Source organism: Lagenorhynchus albirostris, chromosome 1 (genome assembly GCF_949774975.1).
Source record: "Lagenorhynchus albirostris chromosome 1, mLagAlb1.1, whole genome shotgun sequence".
In the NCBI taxonomy this organism is placed as follows: domain Eukaryota; kingdom Metazoa; phylum Chordata; class Mammalia; order Artiodactyla; family Delphinidae; genus Lagenorhynchus; species Lagenorhynchus albirostris.
Window position 1 is genome coordinate 101,504,242 of NC_083095.1, and position 17,894 is coordinate 101,522,135.

Here is a 17,894-nt window from a genome sequence, read left to right on the forward strand (position 1 = left end):
GTGGATCATACTCTGGGTTCCACATGCATGTTTTAGCTGAAGGAAGAATCCCTTACCTGGAGAGTTGTGACCCATGGAATGGGTACCATGCAATATGACTTCAAAGGGTCTGCATTTGCTCACTGAAACTCACCAATCCTATCACTGCTGCGTTTATGCTGCTGTACACACGCTTGATTCCTTTTCGGAGACATATAAATCCATAGGTTTTAAGATTCTTACTATTCAGGTATATTTTTAGGCGTTTAATATGGGGTGTTGAGTCCACTTCGTTGAGGAAGGAGTAGCTCTTGTCTATTACATATTTGGCTTATGGAACGGTATCTGTGCTAATTTCAATCTCTTATTTTATGCAGCACCCAAACTCACCTTTCCCCTTAAGCAAGCATAAGCTGGTTTTCTACATTTGAGACCCTGTTCTGTTTTGTAATTCAGTTCCTGTGTAGCCAAGTTTACATTCCGTGTATTAGTCATATCTTATGATGTTTCTTTTTCTGTGTGACTTATTTCACTTAGAATCATTGTATCTGAATCCACTCATTATGGTGCTACGGGCCTGATGACATAGATTTCATTGCTGAGTGATATTGCATTGTACGTAAATACCACAAATTCTTTATTCATTTTTCGCTTTCTGTGATATTGAACTTGTACCATAAACGAGGATCTTGTAAACAGAGCCGTCCCAAACGTTGGGGTGGCTGTGTTTTTTTGATTTGAATTTCCCTAAGCTATAGGAGCATAAGTGGAAGTGCCCTAGGCTCTGTTGCTTTGTTTTTTAGATGTTTCAGGAAACACCATACATTTCTCCAGAGTGGCTGTTGGCAATTTACATCCCGCCCATCAGCATAACAAGGCTCCCAGTTCTCCATGGCCTGTCCTGCCTTTCTGGATTTTACACTTTTTGCAGATGGCCCTTTTGACCAGGGGGCAGTGAGACTTTATTGTAGTGCAGATTTCCTTTGCAAGCTTGCTTGGTTGGCCAAAAAGGGCATATGCGTTTTTTCCTGAATATATTCAGGAAAAAACGCATACGCCCTTTTTGGCAAAGTGCATCATTGTGGACGTTCTGCCTCTTTTCCTATGCTTTTCATGCAATTCCAGTCTACCTCCTGAAATCGGTTTCCTGCAATTCTGCCCCGCTTTCAAGTCCTCTTGGCAGCCTTACTTCAATATATTTTTGGACGATAGCTGTCATTTATAACTCTGCAGGTTTGTGAATGACAGTGCCCCTGAGTTCCTTTGTTCAACTCGCTTTCTTGTGAGCTGGCCGCAACACCGCAAGATTGCTTCAGGCCCTAGTGTGGTTCCGGCACGGCAAGCTGAGCCTTTGGTTAATTCCTCTTCCTGGTGGGAAATGAGAGTTACATTTGCCCGTCCAGACACCTCCAGCTAGTCTCTCATTGGTTCTCCCTATTCCTGTTCATTTCCCGCAGAAATTGCAAACTGGGCCAAACAGGACGTTAAAGGCACTGACTCTCCAAGTGGGGAGAGTGTTAGTAAAGCGTCTGGAATGTTGCACCCAAGTACCAGGGGACGAAAACTGAGACATTTGAACACGTTTCCCGATCACACGGTGGATCATACTCTGGGTTCCACATGCATGTTTTAGCTGAAGGAAGAATCCCTTAAACCTGGAGAGTAGAGACCCATGGAATGGGTACCATGCAATATGACTTCAAAGGGTCTGCATTTGCTCACCGAACCTCACTAATCCTATCACTGCTGCGTTTATGTTGCTGTACACACGCTTGATTGTCTTTTGGAGACATGTAAATCCATAGGTTTTAAGATTCTTACTATTCAGGTATATACTTAGGTGTTTAATATGGGGTGTTGAGTCCACTTCGTTGAGCAAGGAGTAGCTCTTGTCTATTACATATTTGGCTTATGGAACGGTATCTATACTAATTTCAATCTCTGGTTTTATGCAGCACCCACACTCACCTTTCCCCTTAAGCAAGCATAAGTTGGTTTTCTACATTTGTGACCCTGTTCTGTTTTGTAATTCAGTTCCTGGGTAGCCAAGTTTACATTCCGTGTATTAGTCATATCTTATGATGTTTCTTTTTCTGTGTGACTTATTTCACTTAGAATCATCGTATCTGAATCCACTCATTATGGTGCTACGGGCCTGATGACATAGATTTCATTGCTGAGTGATATTGCATTGTACGTAAATACCACAAATTCTTTATTCATTTTTCGCTTTCTGTGATATTGAACTTGTACCATAAACGAGGATCTTGTAAACAGAGCTGTCCCAAACTTTGGGGTGGCTGTGTCTTTTTGATTTGAATTTCCCTAAGCTATAGGAACATAAGTGGAATTGCCCTAGGCTCTGTTGCTTTGTTTTTTAGATGTTTCAGGAAACACCATACACTTCTCCAGAGTGGCTGTTGGCAATTTACATCCCGCCCATCAGCATAACAAGGCTCCCAGTTCTCCATGGCCTGTCCTGCCTTTCTGGATTTTACACTTTTTTCAGATGGCCCTTTTGCCCGTGGGGCAGTGAGACTTCAATGTAGTGCAGATTTCCTTTGCAAGCTTGCTTGGTTGGCCAAAAAGGGCGTATGCGTTTTTTCCTGAATATATTCAGGAAAAAACGCATACGCCCTTTTTGGCCAAGTGCATCATTGTGGACGTTCTGCCTCTTTTCCTATGCTTTTCATGCAATTCCAGTCTACCTCCTGAAATCGGTTTCCTGCAATTCTGCCCCGCTTTCAAGTCCTCTTGGCAGCCTTACTTCAATATATTTTTGGACGATAGCTGTCATTTATAACTCTGCAGGTTTGTGAATGACAGTGCCCCTGAGATCCTTTCTTCAACTCTCTTTATTGTGAGCTGGCCGCAACACCGCAGGATTGCTTCAGGCCCTAGTGTGGTTCCGGCACGGCACGTTGAGCCCTTGGTTAATTCCTCTTCCTGGTGGGAAATGAGAGTTAAATTTGCCGGTCCAGACACCTCCAGCTAGTCTCTCATTGGTTCTCCCTATTCCTGTTCATTTCCCGCAGAAATTGCAAACTGGGCCAAACAGGAGGTTAAAGGCACTGACTCTCCAAGTGGGGAGAGTGTTAGTAAAGCGTCTGGAATGTTGCACCCGAGTACCAGTGGACGAAAACTGAGACACATTTGAACACGTTTCCCAATCACATGGTGGATCATACTCTGGGTTCCACATGCATGTTTTAGCTGAAGGTAGAATTCCTTAAACCTGGAGAGTTGAGACCCATGGAATGGGTACCATGCAATATGACTTCAAAGGGTCTGCATTTGCTCACTGAAACTCACCAATCCTATCACTGCTGCGTTTATGCTGCTGTACACACGCTTGATTCCTTTTCGGAGACATATAAATCCATAGGTTTTAAGATTCTTACTATTCAGGTATATTTTTAGGCGTTTAATATGGGGTGTTGAGTCCACTTCGTTGAGCAAGGAGTAGCTCTTGTCTATTATATATTTGGCTTATGGAACGGTATCTGTGTTAATTTCAATATCTGGTTTTATGCAGCACCCCAACTCACCTTTCCCCTTAAGCAAGCATAAGTTGGTTTTCTACATTTGAGACCCTGTTCTGTTTTGTAATTCAGTTCCTGTGTAGCCAAGTTTACATTCCGTGTATTAGTGATATCTTATGATGTTTCTTTTTCTGTGTGACTTATTTCACTTAGAATCATTGTATCTGAATCCACTCATTATGCTGCTACGGGCCTGATGACATAGATTTCATTGCTGAGTGATATTGCATTGTACGTAAATACCACAAATTCTTTGTTCATTTTTCGCTTTCTGTGATATTGAACTTGTACCGTAAACGAGATTCTTGTAAACAGAGCCGTCCCAAACGTTGGGGTGGCTGTGTCTTTTTTATTTTAATTTCCCTAAGCTATAGGAGCATAAGTGGAAGTGCCCTAGGCTCTGTTGCTTTGTTTTTTACATGTTTCAGGAAACACCATACAGTTCTCCAGAGTGGCTGTTGGCAATTTACATCCCGCCCATCAGCATAACAAGGCTCCCAATTCTCCATGGCCTGTCCTGCCTTTCTGGATTTTACACTTTTTTCAGATGGCCCTTTTGCCCATGGGGCAGTGAGACTTCATTGTAGTGCAGATTTCCTTTGCAAGCTTGCTTGGTTGGCCAAAAAGGGCGTATGCGTTTTTTCCTGAATATATTCAGGAAAAAACGCATACGCCCTTTTTGGCCAAGTGCATCATTGTGGACGTTCTGCCTCTTTTCCTATGCTTTTCATGCAATTCCAGTCTACCTCCTGAAATCGGTTTCCTGCAATTCTGCCCCACTTTCAAGTCCTCTTGGCAGCCTTACTTCAATATATTTTTGGACGATAGCTGTCATTTATAACTCTGCAGGTTTGTGAATGGCAGGGCCACTGAGATCCTTTCTTCAACTCTCTTTATTGTGAGCTGGCCGCAACACCGCAGGATTGCTTCAGGCCCTAGTGTGGTTCCGGCACGGCAAGCTGAGCCTTTGGTTAATTCCTCTTCCTGGTGGGAAATGAGAGTTAAATTTGCACGTCCAGACACCTCCAGCTAGTCTCTCATTGGTTCTCCCTATTCCTGTTCATTTCCCGCAGAAATTGCAAACTGGGCCAAACAGGAGGTTAAAGGCACTGACTCTCCAAGTGGGGAGAGTGTTAGTAAAGCGTCTGGAATGTTGCACCCGAGTACCAGGGGACGAAAACTGAGACATATTTGAACACGTTTCCCGATCACACGGTGGATCATACTCTGGGTTCCACATGCATGTTTTAGCTGAAGGAAGAATCCCTTAAACCTGGAGAGTTGAGACCCATGGAATGGGTACCATGCAATATGATTTCAAAGGCTCTGCATTTGCTCACCGAACCTCACTAATCCTATCACTGCTGCATTTATGCTGCTGTACACACGCTTGATTCTCTTTTGGAGACATGTAAATCCATAGGTTTTAAGATTCTTACTAGTCAGGTATATTCTTAGGCGTTTAATATGGGGTGTTGAGTCCACTTCGTTGAGGAAGGAGTAGCTCGTGTCTATTACATATTTGGCTTATGGAACGGTATCTGTGCTAATTTCAATCTCTGGTTTTATGCAGCACCCCAACTCACCTTTCCCCTTAAGCAAGCATAAGTTGGTTTTCTACATTTGAGACCCTGTTCTGTTTTGTAATTCAGTTCCTGTGTAGCCAAGTTTACATTCCGTGTATTAGTGATATCTTATGATGTTTCTTTTTCTGTGTGACTTATTTCACTTAGAATCATTGTATCTGAATCAACTCATTATGCTGCTACGGGCCTGATGACATAGATTTCATTGCTGAGTGATATTGCATTGTACGTAAATACCACAGATTCTTTATTCATTTTTCGCTTTCTGTGATATTGAACTTGTACCGTAAACGAGGATCTTGTAAACAGAGCCGTCCCAAACGTTGGGGTGGCTGTGTCTTTTTGATTTGAATTTCCCTAAGCTATAGGAGCATAAGTGGAAGTGCCCTAGGCTCTGTTGCTTTGTTTTTTAGATGTTTCAGGAAACACCATACATTTCTCCAGAGTGGCTGTTGGCAATTTACATCCCGCCCATCAGCATAACAAGGCTCCCAGTTCTCCATGGCCTGTCCTGCCTTTCTGGATTTTACACTTTTTGCAGATGGCCCTTTTGACCAGGGGGCAGTGAGACTTCATTGTAGTGCAGATTTCCTTTGCAAGCTTGCTTGGTTGGCCAAAAAGGGCGTATGCGTTTTTTCCTGAATATATTCAGGAAAAAACTCATACGCCCTTTTTGGCCAAGTGCATCATTGTGGACGTTCTGCCTCTTTTGCTATGCTTTTCATGCAATTCCAGTCTACCTCCTGAAATCGGTTTCCTGCAATTCTGCCCCGCTTTCAAGTCCTCTTGGCAGCCTTACTTCAATATATTTTTGGACGATAGCTGTCATTTATAACTCTGCAGGTTTGGGAATGACAGTGCCCCTGAGCTCCTTTCTTCAACTCGCTTTCTTGTGAGCTGGCCGCAACACCGCAAGATTGCTTCAGGCCGTAGAGTGGTTCCGGCACGGCAAGCTGAGCCTTTGGTTAATTCCTCTTCCTGGTGGGAAATGAGAGTTAAATTTGCACGTCCAGACACCTCCAGCTAGTCTCTCATTGGTTCACCCTATTCCTGTTCATTTCCCGCAGAAATTGCAAACTGGGCCAAACAGGACGTTAAAGGCACTGACTCTCCAAGTGGGGAAAGTGTTAGTAAAGCATCTGGAATGTTGCACCCGAGTACCAGGGGACGAAAACTGAGACACATTTGAACACGTTTCCCGATCACACGGTGGATCATACTCTGGGTTCCACATGCATGTTTTAGCTGAAGGAAGAATCCCTTAAACCTGGAGAGTTGAGACCCATGGAATGGGTACCATGCAATATGACTTCAAAGGCTCTGCATTTGCTCACCGAACCTCACTAATCCTATCACTGCTGCATTTATGCTGCTGTACACACGCTTGATTCTCTTTTGGAGACATGTAAATCCATAGGTTTTAAGATTCTTACTAGTCAGGTATATTCTTAGGCGTTTAATATGGGGTGTTGAGTCCACTTCGTTGAGCAAGGAGTAGCTCTTGTCTATTACATATTTGGCTTATGGAACGGTATCTGTGCTAATTTCAATCTCTTGTTTTATGCAGCACCACAACTCACCTTTCCCCTTAAGTAAGCATAAGTTGGTTTTCTACATTTGAGACCCTGTTCTGTTTTGTAATTCAGTTCCTGTGTAGCCAAGTTTACATTCCGTGTATTAGTGATATCTTATGATGTTTCTTTTTCTGTGTGACTTATTTCACTTAGAATCATCGTACCTGAATCCACTCATTAGGCTGCTACGGGCCTGATGACATAGATTTCATTGCTGAGTGATATTGCATTGTACGTAAATACCACAGATTCTTTATTCATTTTTCGCTTTCTGTGATATTGAACTTGTACCATAAACGAGGATCTTGTAAACAGAGCTGTCCCAAACTTTGGGGTGGCTGTGTCTTTCTGATTTTAATTTCTATAAGCTATAGGAACATAAGTGGAAGTGCCCTAGGCTCTGTTGCTTTGTTTTTTAGATGTTTCAGGAAACACCATACACTTCTCCAGAGTGGCTGTTGGCAATTGACATCCCGCCCATCAGCATAACAAGGCTCCCAGTTCTCCATGGGCTGTCCTGCCTTTCTGGATTTTACACTTTTTTTCAGATGGCCCTTTTGCCCGTGGGGCAGTGAGACTTCATTGTAGTGCAGATTTCCTTTGCAAGCTTGCTTGGTTGGCCAAAAAGGGCGTATGCTTTTTTTCCTGAATATATTCAGGAAAAAACGCATACGCACTTTTTGGCCAAGTGCATCATTGTGGACGTTCTGCCTCTTTTCCTATGCTTTTCATGCAATTCCAGTCTACCTCCTAAAATCGGTTTCCTGCAATTCTGCCCCGCTTTCAAGTCCTCTTGGCAGCCTTACTTCAATATATTTTTGGATGACAGCTGTCATTTATAACTCTGCAGGTTTGTGAATGACAGTGCCCCTGAGATCCTTTCTTCAACTCTCTTTATTGTGAGCTGGCCGCAACACCGCAAGATTGCTTCAGGCCCTAGTGTGGTTCCCGGACGGCAAGCTGAGCCTTTGGTTAATTCCTCTTCCTGGTGGGAAATGAGAGTTAAATTTGCCCGTCCAGACACCTCCAGCTAGTCTCTCATTGGTTCTCCCTATTCCTGTTCATTTCCCACAGAAATTGCAAACTGGGCCAAACAGGAGGTTAAAGGCACTGACTCTCCAAGTGGGGAGAGTGTTAGTAAAGCGTCTGGAATGTTGCACCCGAGGACCAGGGGACGAAAACTGAGACACATTTGAACACGTTTCCCGATCACATGGTGGATCATACTCTGGGTTCCACATGCATGTTTTAGCTGAAGGAAGAATCCCTTACCTGGAGAGTTGTGACCCATGGAATGGGTACCATGCAATATGACTTCAAAGGGTCTGCATTTGCTCACTGAAACTCACCAATCCTATCACTGCTGCGTGTATGCTGCTGTACACACCCTTGATTCCTTTTCGGAGACATATAAATCCATAGGTTTTAAGATTCTTACTAGTCAGGTATATTTTTAGGCGTTTAATATGGGGTGTTGTGTCCACTTCGTTGAGGAAGTAGTAGCTCTTGTCTATTACATATTTGGCTTATGGAACGGTATTTGTGCTAATTTCAATCTCTTGTTTTATGCAGCACCCCAACTCACCTTTCCCCTTAAGCAAGCATAAGTTGGTTTTCTACATTTGAGACCCTGTTCTGTTTTGTAATTCAGTTCCTGTGTAGCCAAGTTTACATTCCGTGTATTAGTGATATCTTATGATGTTTCTTTTTCTGTGTGACTTATTTCTCTTACAATCATCGTACATGAATCCACTCATTATGCTGCTACGGTCTTGATGATATAGATTTCATTGCTGATTTATATTGCACTGTACGTAAGTACCACAAATTCTTTATCCATTTTTCGCTTTCTGTGATATTGAACTTGTACCATAAAAGAGGTTCTTGTAAAAATAGCTGTGCCATACTTTGGGGTGGCTGTGTCTTTTTGATTTAAATTTCCATAAGCTATGGGACCATAAGTGTAAGTGCTCTAGGCTCTGTTGCTTGGTTTTTTGGATGTTTCAGGAAACACCATACACTTCTCCAGAGTGGCTGTTGGCAATTTACATCCCGCACACCAGCATAACAAGGCTCCCAGTTCTCCATGGCCTGTCCTGCCTTTCTGGATTTTACACTTTTTTCAGATGGCCCTTTTGCCCGTGGGGCAGTGAGACTTCATTGTAGTGCAGATATCCTTTGCAAGCTTGCCTGGTTGTCCAAAAAGTGCGTATGCGTTTTTTCCTGAATATATTCAGGAGAAAACGCATACGCCCTTTTTTGCCAAGTGAATCATTGTGGATGTTCTGCCTCTTTTCCTATGCTTTTCATGCAATTCCAGTCTACCTCCTGAATTCTGTTTCCGGCAATTCTGTCCTGCTTTAAGGTCCTCTTGTCAGCCTTCCTTCAATATATTTTTGGACGATAGCTGTCATTTATAACTCTGCAGGTTTGTGAATTACAGTGCCCCTGAGATCCTTTCTTCAACTCGCTTTCTTGTGAGCTGGCCGCAACACCGCAGGATTGCTTCAGGCCCTAGTGTGGTTCCGGCACGGCACGTTGAGCCCTTGGTTAATTCCTCTTCCTGGTGGGAAATGAGAGTTAAATTTGCCCGTCCAGACACCTCCAGCTAGTCTCTCATTGGTTCCCCCTATTCCTGTTCATTTCCCGCAAAAAATTGCAAAGTGGGCCAAACAGGAGTTTAAAGGCACTGACTCTGCAAGTGGGGAGAGTGTTAGTAAAGCATCTGGAATGTTGCACCCGAGTACCAGGGACGAAAACTGACACACATTTGAACACGTTTCCCGATCACATGGTGGATCATACACTGCGAACCTCATGCATGTTTTAGCTGAAGGAAAAATCCCTTCAACCTGGAGAGTTGAGGCCCATGGAATGGGTACCATGCAATATGATTTCAAAGGGTCTGCATTTGCTCACCGAACCTCACCAATCCTATCACTGCTGCGTTTATGCCTCTGTACACTAGCTTCGTTCTCTATCGCAGATATATAAATACATAGGTTTTAAGATTCTTACTAGTCAGGTATATTCTTAGGCGTTTAATATGGGGTGTTGAGTCCACTTCGTTGAGCAAGGAGTAGCTCTTGTCTATTACATATTTGGCTTATGGAACGGTACCTGTGCTAATTTCAATCTCTGGTTTTATGCAGCACCCCAACTCACCTTTTCCCTTAAGCAAGCATAAGTTGGTTTTCTACATTTGAGATCCTGTTCTGTTTTGTAATTCAGTTCCTGTGTAGCCAAGTTTACATTCCGTGTATTAGTGATATCTTATGATGTTTCTTTTTCTGTGTGACTTATTTCACTTAGAATCATCGTACCTGAATCCACTCATTATGCTGCTACGGGCCTGATGACATAGATTTCATTGCTGAGTGATATTGCATTGTACGTAAGTACCACAAATTCTTTATCCATTTTTCGCTTTCTGCGATATTGAACTTGTTCCGTGAACGAGGTTCTTTTAAACAGAGCCATCCCAAAATTTGGGGTGGCTGTGTCTTTTTGATTTTAATTTCCCTAATCTATAGGACCATAAGTGGAAGTGCCCTAGGCTCTGTTGCTTTGTTTTTTAGATGTCTCAGGAAACACCATACACTTCTCCAGGGTGGCTGTTGGCAATTTACATCCCGCCCATCAGCATAACAAGGCTCCCAGTTCTCCATGGCCTGTCGTGCCTTTCTGGAGTTACACTTTTTTCAGATGGCCCTTTTGCCCGGGGGGCAGTGAGACTTCATTGTAGTGCAGATTTCCTTTGCAAGTTGCTTGGTTGTCCAAAAAGGGCGTATGCGTTTTTTCCTGAATATATTCAGGAAAAAACGCATACGCCCTTTTTGGCCAAGTGCATCATTGTGGACGTTCTGCCTCTTTTCCTATGCTTTACATGCAATTCTAGTCTACCTCCTGAAATCGGTTTCCTGCAATTCTGCCCCGCTTTCAAGTCCTCTTGGCAGCCTTACTTCAATATATTTTTGGACGATAGCTGTCATTTATAACTCTGCAGGTTTTTGAATGACAGTGCCCCTGAGCTCCTTTGTTCAATTCGCTTTCTTGTGAGCTGGCCGCAACACCGCAGGATTGCTTTAGGCCCTAGTGTGGTTCTGGCATGGCACACTGAGCCTTTGGTTAATTCCTCTTCCTGGTGGGAAATGAGAGTTAAATTTGCCCGTCCGGACACCTACAGCTAGTCTCTCATTGGTTCTCCCTATTCCTGTTCATCTTCCACAGAAATTTTAGCTCTGTTTTTTAGATGATTTAGGAACCATCATACACTTCTCCAGAGTGGTTCTCAGCAGTTCACACACTGTCCATCAGCGTATAAAGGCTTCCTGTTCTCCATGGCCTGTCCTGCATTTCTGGTTTTTACAATTTTTTCGGATGGCCCTTTTGACCGGTGGGAAATGAGACTTCTTTGTTGTGCACATTTGCATTGCTTGCTTGCTTGGTTGCCCATAAAGTGCGTATGCGTTTTTTCCTGGATATATTCAGGAAAAAATGCATACTCTCTTTTGGGCCAACTGCATCATTGTCGAAATTCTGCCGCTTTTCATGTGCTTTAAAGACGAGTCCAATCTATCTCTTGAAATCTGTTTCTTGCAATTCTGTCTTGCATTCAGATCCTCTTCTTTGCCTTACCTCAACATATTTTTGGACGTTAGTTTTCATTTATAACTCTGCAGGTTTGTGAATTGCAGTGACCCTGAGCTCCATTTTTTAAGTTGCTCTTTTGTGAGCTGGCCTCAAAACCGCAGGATTGCTTCAGGCCCTATTTTGGCTCCGGCGAGGTGGGCTGAGCCTTTTATTAATTCTTATTCTTAATGGGAAATTAGAGTGACATGTGCCCGTCCAAACCCCTACAACTATTCTCTCATTGGTTCCCCCTCTTCCCGTTCATCCTCCTCACAATTTGCAAAATGTGTGAAACAGAAGTTTAAATGTGCTGATTCTCTAAGTGGGGGAGATTCTAAGTAACATGGCTAGAATGATGAACAGGAGCACCAGGAGAGGATAAATGAGGTGCATTTTAGACACATCTCCCGATCACATGGTGTACAGTCCTCTGGGTTTTCCATGCATGTTTTAGCTGTAGGAAGATTCCTTGAATCTGCAGATTTGGGACCCATTGAATGGGTACCAGGTAGTATTACTTTAAAGGGTGTGCATTTCCTCACCCAACCTCACATTTCTCTTAGCGCGAACAGTTTCCAGCCTTATGTCTCATCCTGCTGTGGGTCTAGATGTGTTCAATCCATGTTGCATCACCGTCCCTGAGGAAAAGTTGTAAGAGGTTTTCTCTGTCTCTCTGTCGTTTACTTTTTTCAATTTATTACTATATTGGTTACAGCTGATTTTCAAAGCACTGTTTCTTGCTGCTGTACATCCACTTGATTCACATACAGAGAGACATCAATAAATTCTTCTTCAGATTCTTACCAGTCATAGATATTCTTTTCCGGTCACTTGAGTGTGCTGAGTGCAGTTCTTTTAGCTACCGTGTAGGCCTTGTTGATTATCAGTTTGGTATTTGGAATGGTATCTTTGCTAATTTCAACCTCCTGGATGATGCCTCACCCCTCCCCACCTTTCCCGGTTAGCAGCCTTACGCGTGTTTTCTACATATTTGACTATGTTTTTGTTTTGTAATTTATTTCATGTGTAGCCATTTTGGATTCCACCTTTAAGTGATATCTTATGATATGTGTCTTTTTCTTTTTGAATTATGTCACTTAGAATGATCATACATAACTCCTCCGGAGTTGTTACACCTGGCCATATTTCATTGATTTCTAGGCTGAGTAATATTCCACTCTACATAAGTACCACATCTCTATCCATTTTTTCCCTCCAGAGACATTTAAGTTATATCCTAGTCGAGGATCTTTTAAACAGAGAGGCAGTAAACATTGGGGTGCCTGTGTCCTCTCGATTTTTGTTTTTCCCAAGATATACGCCCATGAGTGCAAGTGCCCTATGCTCTGTAGCTCATTTTTTAGATGCTTTAGTAAACACAAAACACTTCTCCAGAATGGCCGTTGGCAATATACATTTCCACTATAAGCCTCACAGGGCTCCCTCTTCTCCTTGCCCTGTCCTGCATTTCTGGTGTTTACACTTTATGACGATGGCTCTTCTGACTGATGCGAAGTGATATCTTTTGTAGTATTGATTTCCAGTGCCCACCTGTTTGGTTGGCTAAAAAAGTGTATGCCCTTTTCTTGAATATATACAGAAAAAAACGCATACAGCCTTTTTGGCCAACTGCAATGTTGGCAATGTTCAGCCCCTTTTTTGTGCTTAATGGCGAGTCCTTTCTACCTCCTCAAATCCCTTTCCTGCCATTCTCCCTTGCTTACCAATCCTTTTCTCTGACTTTCCTCAAGACATTTTTCAGTGATAGATATTTTCAACTCTGCAGTTTCATGAATTTTACTGCCCCTGAGTTCCATTGTTCAACTTGTGTTTATGGGAACTGGCCACAAAGCAGTGGGATTTCCTCAAGCCCTATACTGTTTCCATGGGCAACCCTAGCCTTTGGTCAATTCATCTTCCTGATTGGAAATTAGAGTGACATGTGCCTGTCTGAACACTTAGGACTTGTCTCTCATTGTTCTTCAAACTTCCGCTTCATCCACTGGACAAATTCCAAACTGTACGCAACAGGATGTTGACAGTGCTGACATCTCCAAGTGGGGAGACTGTTAGTAAAGACGCTGGAGGGGTGAACCCGAGCACCAGGAGATGAGGAGATGAGATGCCTTTTCCAAACTCTTCCTGATCAGATTGTATACCATCCTCTGGGTGTGACAGACATGTTTTAGCAGTAGGAAGAGTCCCATTCATGTAAGGAGAACACCAGGGCTTTTTCAAAATCAGTGTCTCCCCGAAACCCAAACTGGGGAATTTTTTAAGCTACGGCTACACATATGTTCATTAAGGGCCTTGGGAAGTAGGCAGAGTCCAAACTTTAGATGATTGAAGTCTTCAGGGTCAGAAGCACTCACCACCGGCTTCCCTTAGGTTACACTTTAACTGTCATTGATAGATGATGTCAATAAAAATATCTATTCTTTTTCCGATTATTTCCCCTTATAGGTTATTGCAAAATATTGAGTGTAGTTCCCTGTGCTATACAGTAGTTCCTTGTTGATGATCTATTTTATACATAGCAGTGTGTATGTGTTAATTCCAAACTGTTAATTTATCCCTCCTCCCACCTTTCCCCTTTGGTAATAATAAATTATAAGATTTTATACTTCTCAGAAATGGGGGAGCTGAAAGAGAGGTATCATTTTCAATGGAAAAGCATTTAAAACAAGATTGAAGCTTTAACCAAGATTATTAGATGTACATCCTTGGAAAGAAATCACTTCATTTCTCTAATATTGACCTGACAAATAAGACAAACCTTTTCACTGAACTTGCTTATAATAAAGTGATGGAAATATCAAATGGAAGTGTTAGAAACATCTTATTTTACCCGAGCCTTATAAACTGTTCTATGTTAACGACAGTTTGGCTCACACATCTGTTCATTGAAGTTACAATAGTCTCAATTTCTGTTACTGATCCTCCAGAGTGGACCCCAACAAGTGTCCCCCTGCCCAGTGTCATTGGGGCCAACAGATCGAGACTGAGTTTGGTTCACAAGCAAAGGAAGCTTTATATTTTGATCAGAGAATGGAGAGGTGAGAGCATGCACTACCCCGTGGGCTGTGGGCTGGGCTGCTGTGTAGAGATCCTGTCAGAGTCAGTGGGAGGGAGGGGGCGGAGCTCTCGAGGGCCAGGTTGGCTGCAGCTCAGGCTCTATATCTCGGAGTCTGCACTGGGCCCCAGGAGCTGAGGTGTCGACCCAGCCATTCTGCACTAGGAAATCTGGTCTGAAGTGCCGGGTGTGGAACCTCTGCATGCGGGACCCTAGGAGCACATGAAATTAGACAAAGCACAAAGGATCAAAAAGGTCAGACTTGACTTTATTGCCCAGATTCTATTTTTATCTCCCAGGGATTTTTAATGGGCTTTGCTGGGGACAAACCCCTCCTCTGCCTTTTGTCCCGTTCCTCATTCTTGGAGTGCTGAGGGTGCAGACCCTTCTTCTGTAACTGCTGAGTGCTGAGTTGGGAGCCCTCATACCAGGGGACGAGAGTCAGAACTTCTCCCCAGCAGCCTCCAGGTGACGTTGATTGTCCCCAGGCCCCCTGCCTCCCTGCTCGTCCGCCTGAGCACCAGCATTGGAAGTGTTATAGATTCTAATGACCTTTAAGGGTCCAGGAAAGAGATGTGCAGAGACGCTGTGGGGGCCGGTTTCACCCCGCCCCACATTTGTTCGGCCACCTTAGGCTGACCGTTTCTGCCAGCCTAGATGCTCTGACCAGTAGTCTGCTCTTTCTTCAATTAGGCCCCTGAATTAACGTAAAAACAGCACCAGGTGTCAGAGCCCTGCCCGCTCCACTCCCAGACAGTCCAGGGTCAGTGGTGATCAAGGACCATGATGGCCACTGAGTCAACAGCCTTTTGAAGTAAACAGGAGTCCAGCCGGTCTTATTGGCCACCATCATCACGGTGTCTGTAGGCTTTTCTATGGTGACAGTGTGATATACGGTTCCCCCGCCAAGTTTATTAGCTCCCCTCCGGGTGCAGTAAGTCCTGCAAGCAGTAGTCTACTCCTTCGGGACACACTATTGTTGTTTTATGAGAGAAACTCCAGGTCAAGTGATGTTCACACGAGTCGTCATGGTGCCCTGTTGCCCCCGGTTATCTCTCTGGATGTTGGAGTTGGAGGGCCTCCTCACTCGAGGTCGGTGTGCCCACGGAGCGAACCCTGCAACTTCAGGGCATGGTTGGTGATTAGGATCACCACGTGGGGTCCTTTTCCCTTAGGAGGGAGGTGGCCTTTTGGGCTGCTGATTTCCAGGTTTTTAGATACCGCCAGTATCTTGGCCAGATGTGGCAGTGGGCCAAGCCCCTTGGTGACTGTAGTTTATCCTACTTGGATGGCATTCTTGCATTGTTCCATTTCAAGTGGTCCCAGTTTTTGCACTAATTCTGCAATGGCGATTCACCTTTCACCGGGAGTGTAAAGGTCAAAGGGTTTAGCTCAATTAGGGAGTTCCAGGGCAAGGGTCTGAATTGACTGCTCTTTCCATTCTTGAAAGGCCACTTCTGGATTCTGTTCAAAAGGATCATCATCTTTTCCTTTCAGTGTTTCATATAGAGGCCCAGCTAGTAGACTCTAGTTAGGGATCCAGAAGCAGCAAACCCTGGCCTCCCCAGGAACACCTAAGCTGTCTTCTCGTTTTAGAAAGGGGTAAGGCTGCAAATGGTTTCTTCCTTTTCCTGGGATGGGATTCTCTGACCTTGTGTGAGAATGAAGCCCAGGCAGGTCACCGCAGTCTGTGATATTTGAGCTTTTTCTTGGACAACTTCTATCCTTTATTGGCTTGGTAGTTCAGAGGCCTCCTTAGTAGGGCTGGCGATCAGAATGTCATCTGCATATTGAAGGAGGGTTTCCTTTTCCAGAGGTAGAACTTTTCGGTCTTTAGCTAAGCTTTCCCCAAAGATGGTGTGGGAATTTTTGAACCCTTGGGGCAAGACGGCCCGGAAGTATTGTTTTAGTTGTATGTTGAGTCCTGCCACTCACAAGCCAAAATTTCTTGTGACTCTGGGACTAATGGAATACAAAAGAAGGCATCATTGAAGACTAATACAGAATACCATGTCCTGGTGGTTGGTAGAATGACCAGCAGGGTGTAGGAATCAGGAGCAACTGGAGGTATATCCTCGGTGGCTTCACTGACTGTCCTGACATCCTTTACCAGGTCCCCAGCAGCCCATGGGGCTCTCGTGGTCAGGTCAATCCCAGGATATGGAGCTCTCCTGGGCAGGTACCCCACCCCCAACCCAGCCCACGGGGCTCTCATGGTCAGGCCCCTCCCAGGATACAGAGCTACCCTTGCAGGTACCGTGGCAGGGCTGGGCACACAGGAACTGTGCACATAGCCCTCATTGAAGAGCACCCCCAGCTCACCTGTCGCTCAGAGCTGACACAGAGCACCTCAGAGCAGGACTTGAACTAACAGACAGCAGCTCCAACAGGTCTGTGACCCTGGGCATCACTCTGTGTGGCCTCCCTCCACCTGGTCTTCCAGAGACTTCCACTGCACCCAGGGCACCAGGCCTCTGTCTCCAACCACCACCCACCCCTCCTCTCCCTGACTCCTGGGTTCCTCTCATTAGGAGAGGGTTTTCTTGAAGTTGTCTCCCACTCATGGGCCAGATAAAATGATTAGAAAACAAGCCAAAGCTGCAGCCCCTTGTCTATCCTGACTCTCAGGAGCCCACACCTGTTCCTTGGACCAGGCCGGTTCAGCAAGTTCCATTTTCTGCAACTGTGAGCCCCTGAGGGGTGATGATTGGCTGACCTGGCAGTGCCGGCCAGCCCTCCCCAGGTGTGCCTGGGTTGAGAGCAATATAAATACCACTCCAGGCAGCAAAAGCCCGTGCAGCTGTGCCTGACGCCATTTTCTCTGCCCTGTCAGCAGTCTCGGGGCTGGGCTGGTGGGAGGGAGTGAGAGGCCATGGCTTTGTGGGTGGCCCAGTGTGAGTGTGGCTCTGCTGGACTTTCTGCAGCAGTTGCCAGGCTGCCACCTGCTAAAGAAGAGGATGTGTCACCCATACCTGCTGCTGGAATGTCTCCCTGGGCAGAGGTGAGGAAGGAAAAAAGCAGTGGGGGCAGGGACAGGACGGGTATCTCAGGCAGGGAAATGGAAATCTTCCAGAAGAGCACCCAGGGCCAGGACCATCTTGGCTGGCCTGCAGGCACCAAGTCAGCTGGCATGCTGTCACTCGTGTGGCTCCATGGCCCTTCCTCTAGGCTTTCAAGTCCTTGTATATATTCAGGTGTTTTACCTGGGAAGGGTGGGAACAGTTCAGCAGCAACTGGCCTGGGGCTCAGCTCACGTTTACTCACAGATGCCTCGGCACGGTGCCCCAGCTTTGTAATGAGGAAGCTTGTTGTGTGGGGGCTGCTGGCTGAATGGGAGACGATTCCCCACCACTGACCAACTTCAGAATTGTTTACAACTGGAGCAAGTGCCCTGATACGGTTTTCCTCTGAGTAACTGGTGGGTTCTGTTTTTTTTTTTTCTCTTTTTCGTTTTTGGTTCAAGGTAGATTTTATTCCTCTTTTTTGTATTTACAGATATAAGCATGGA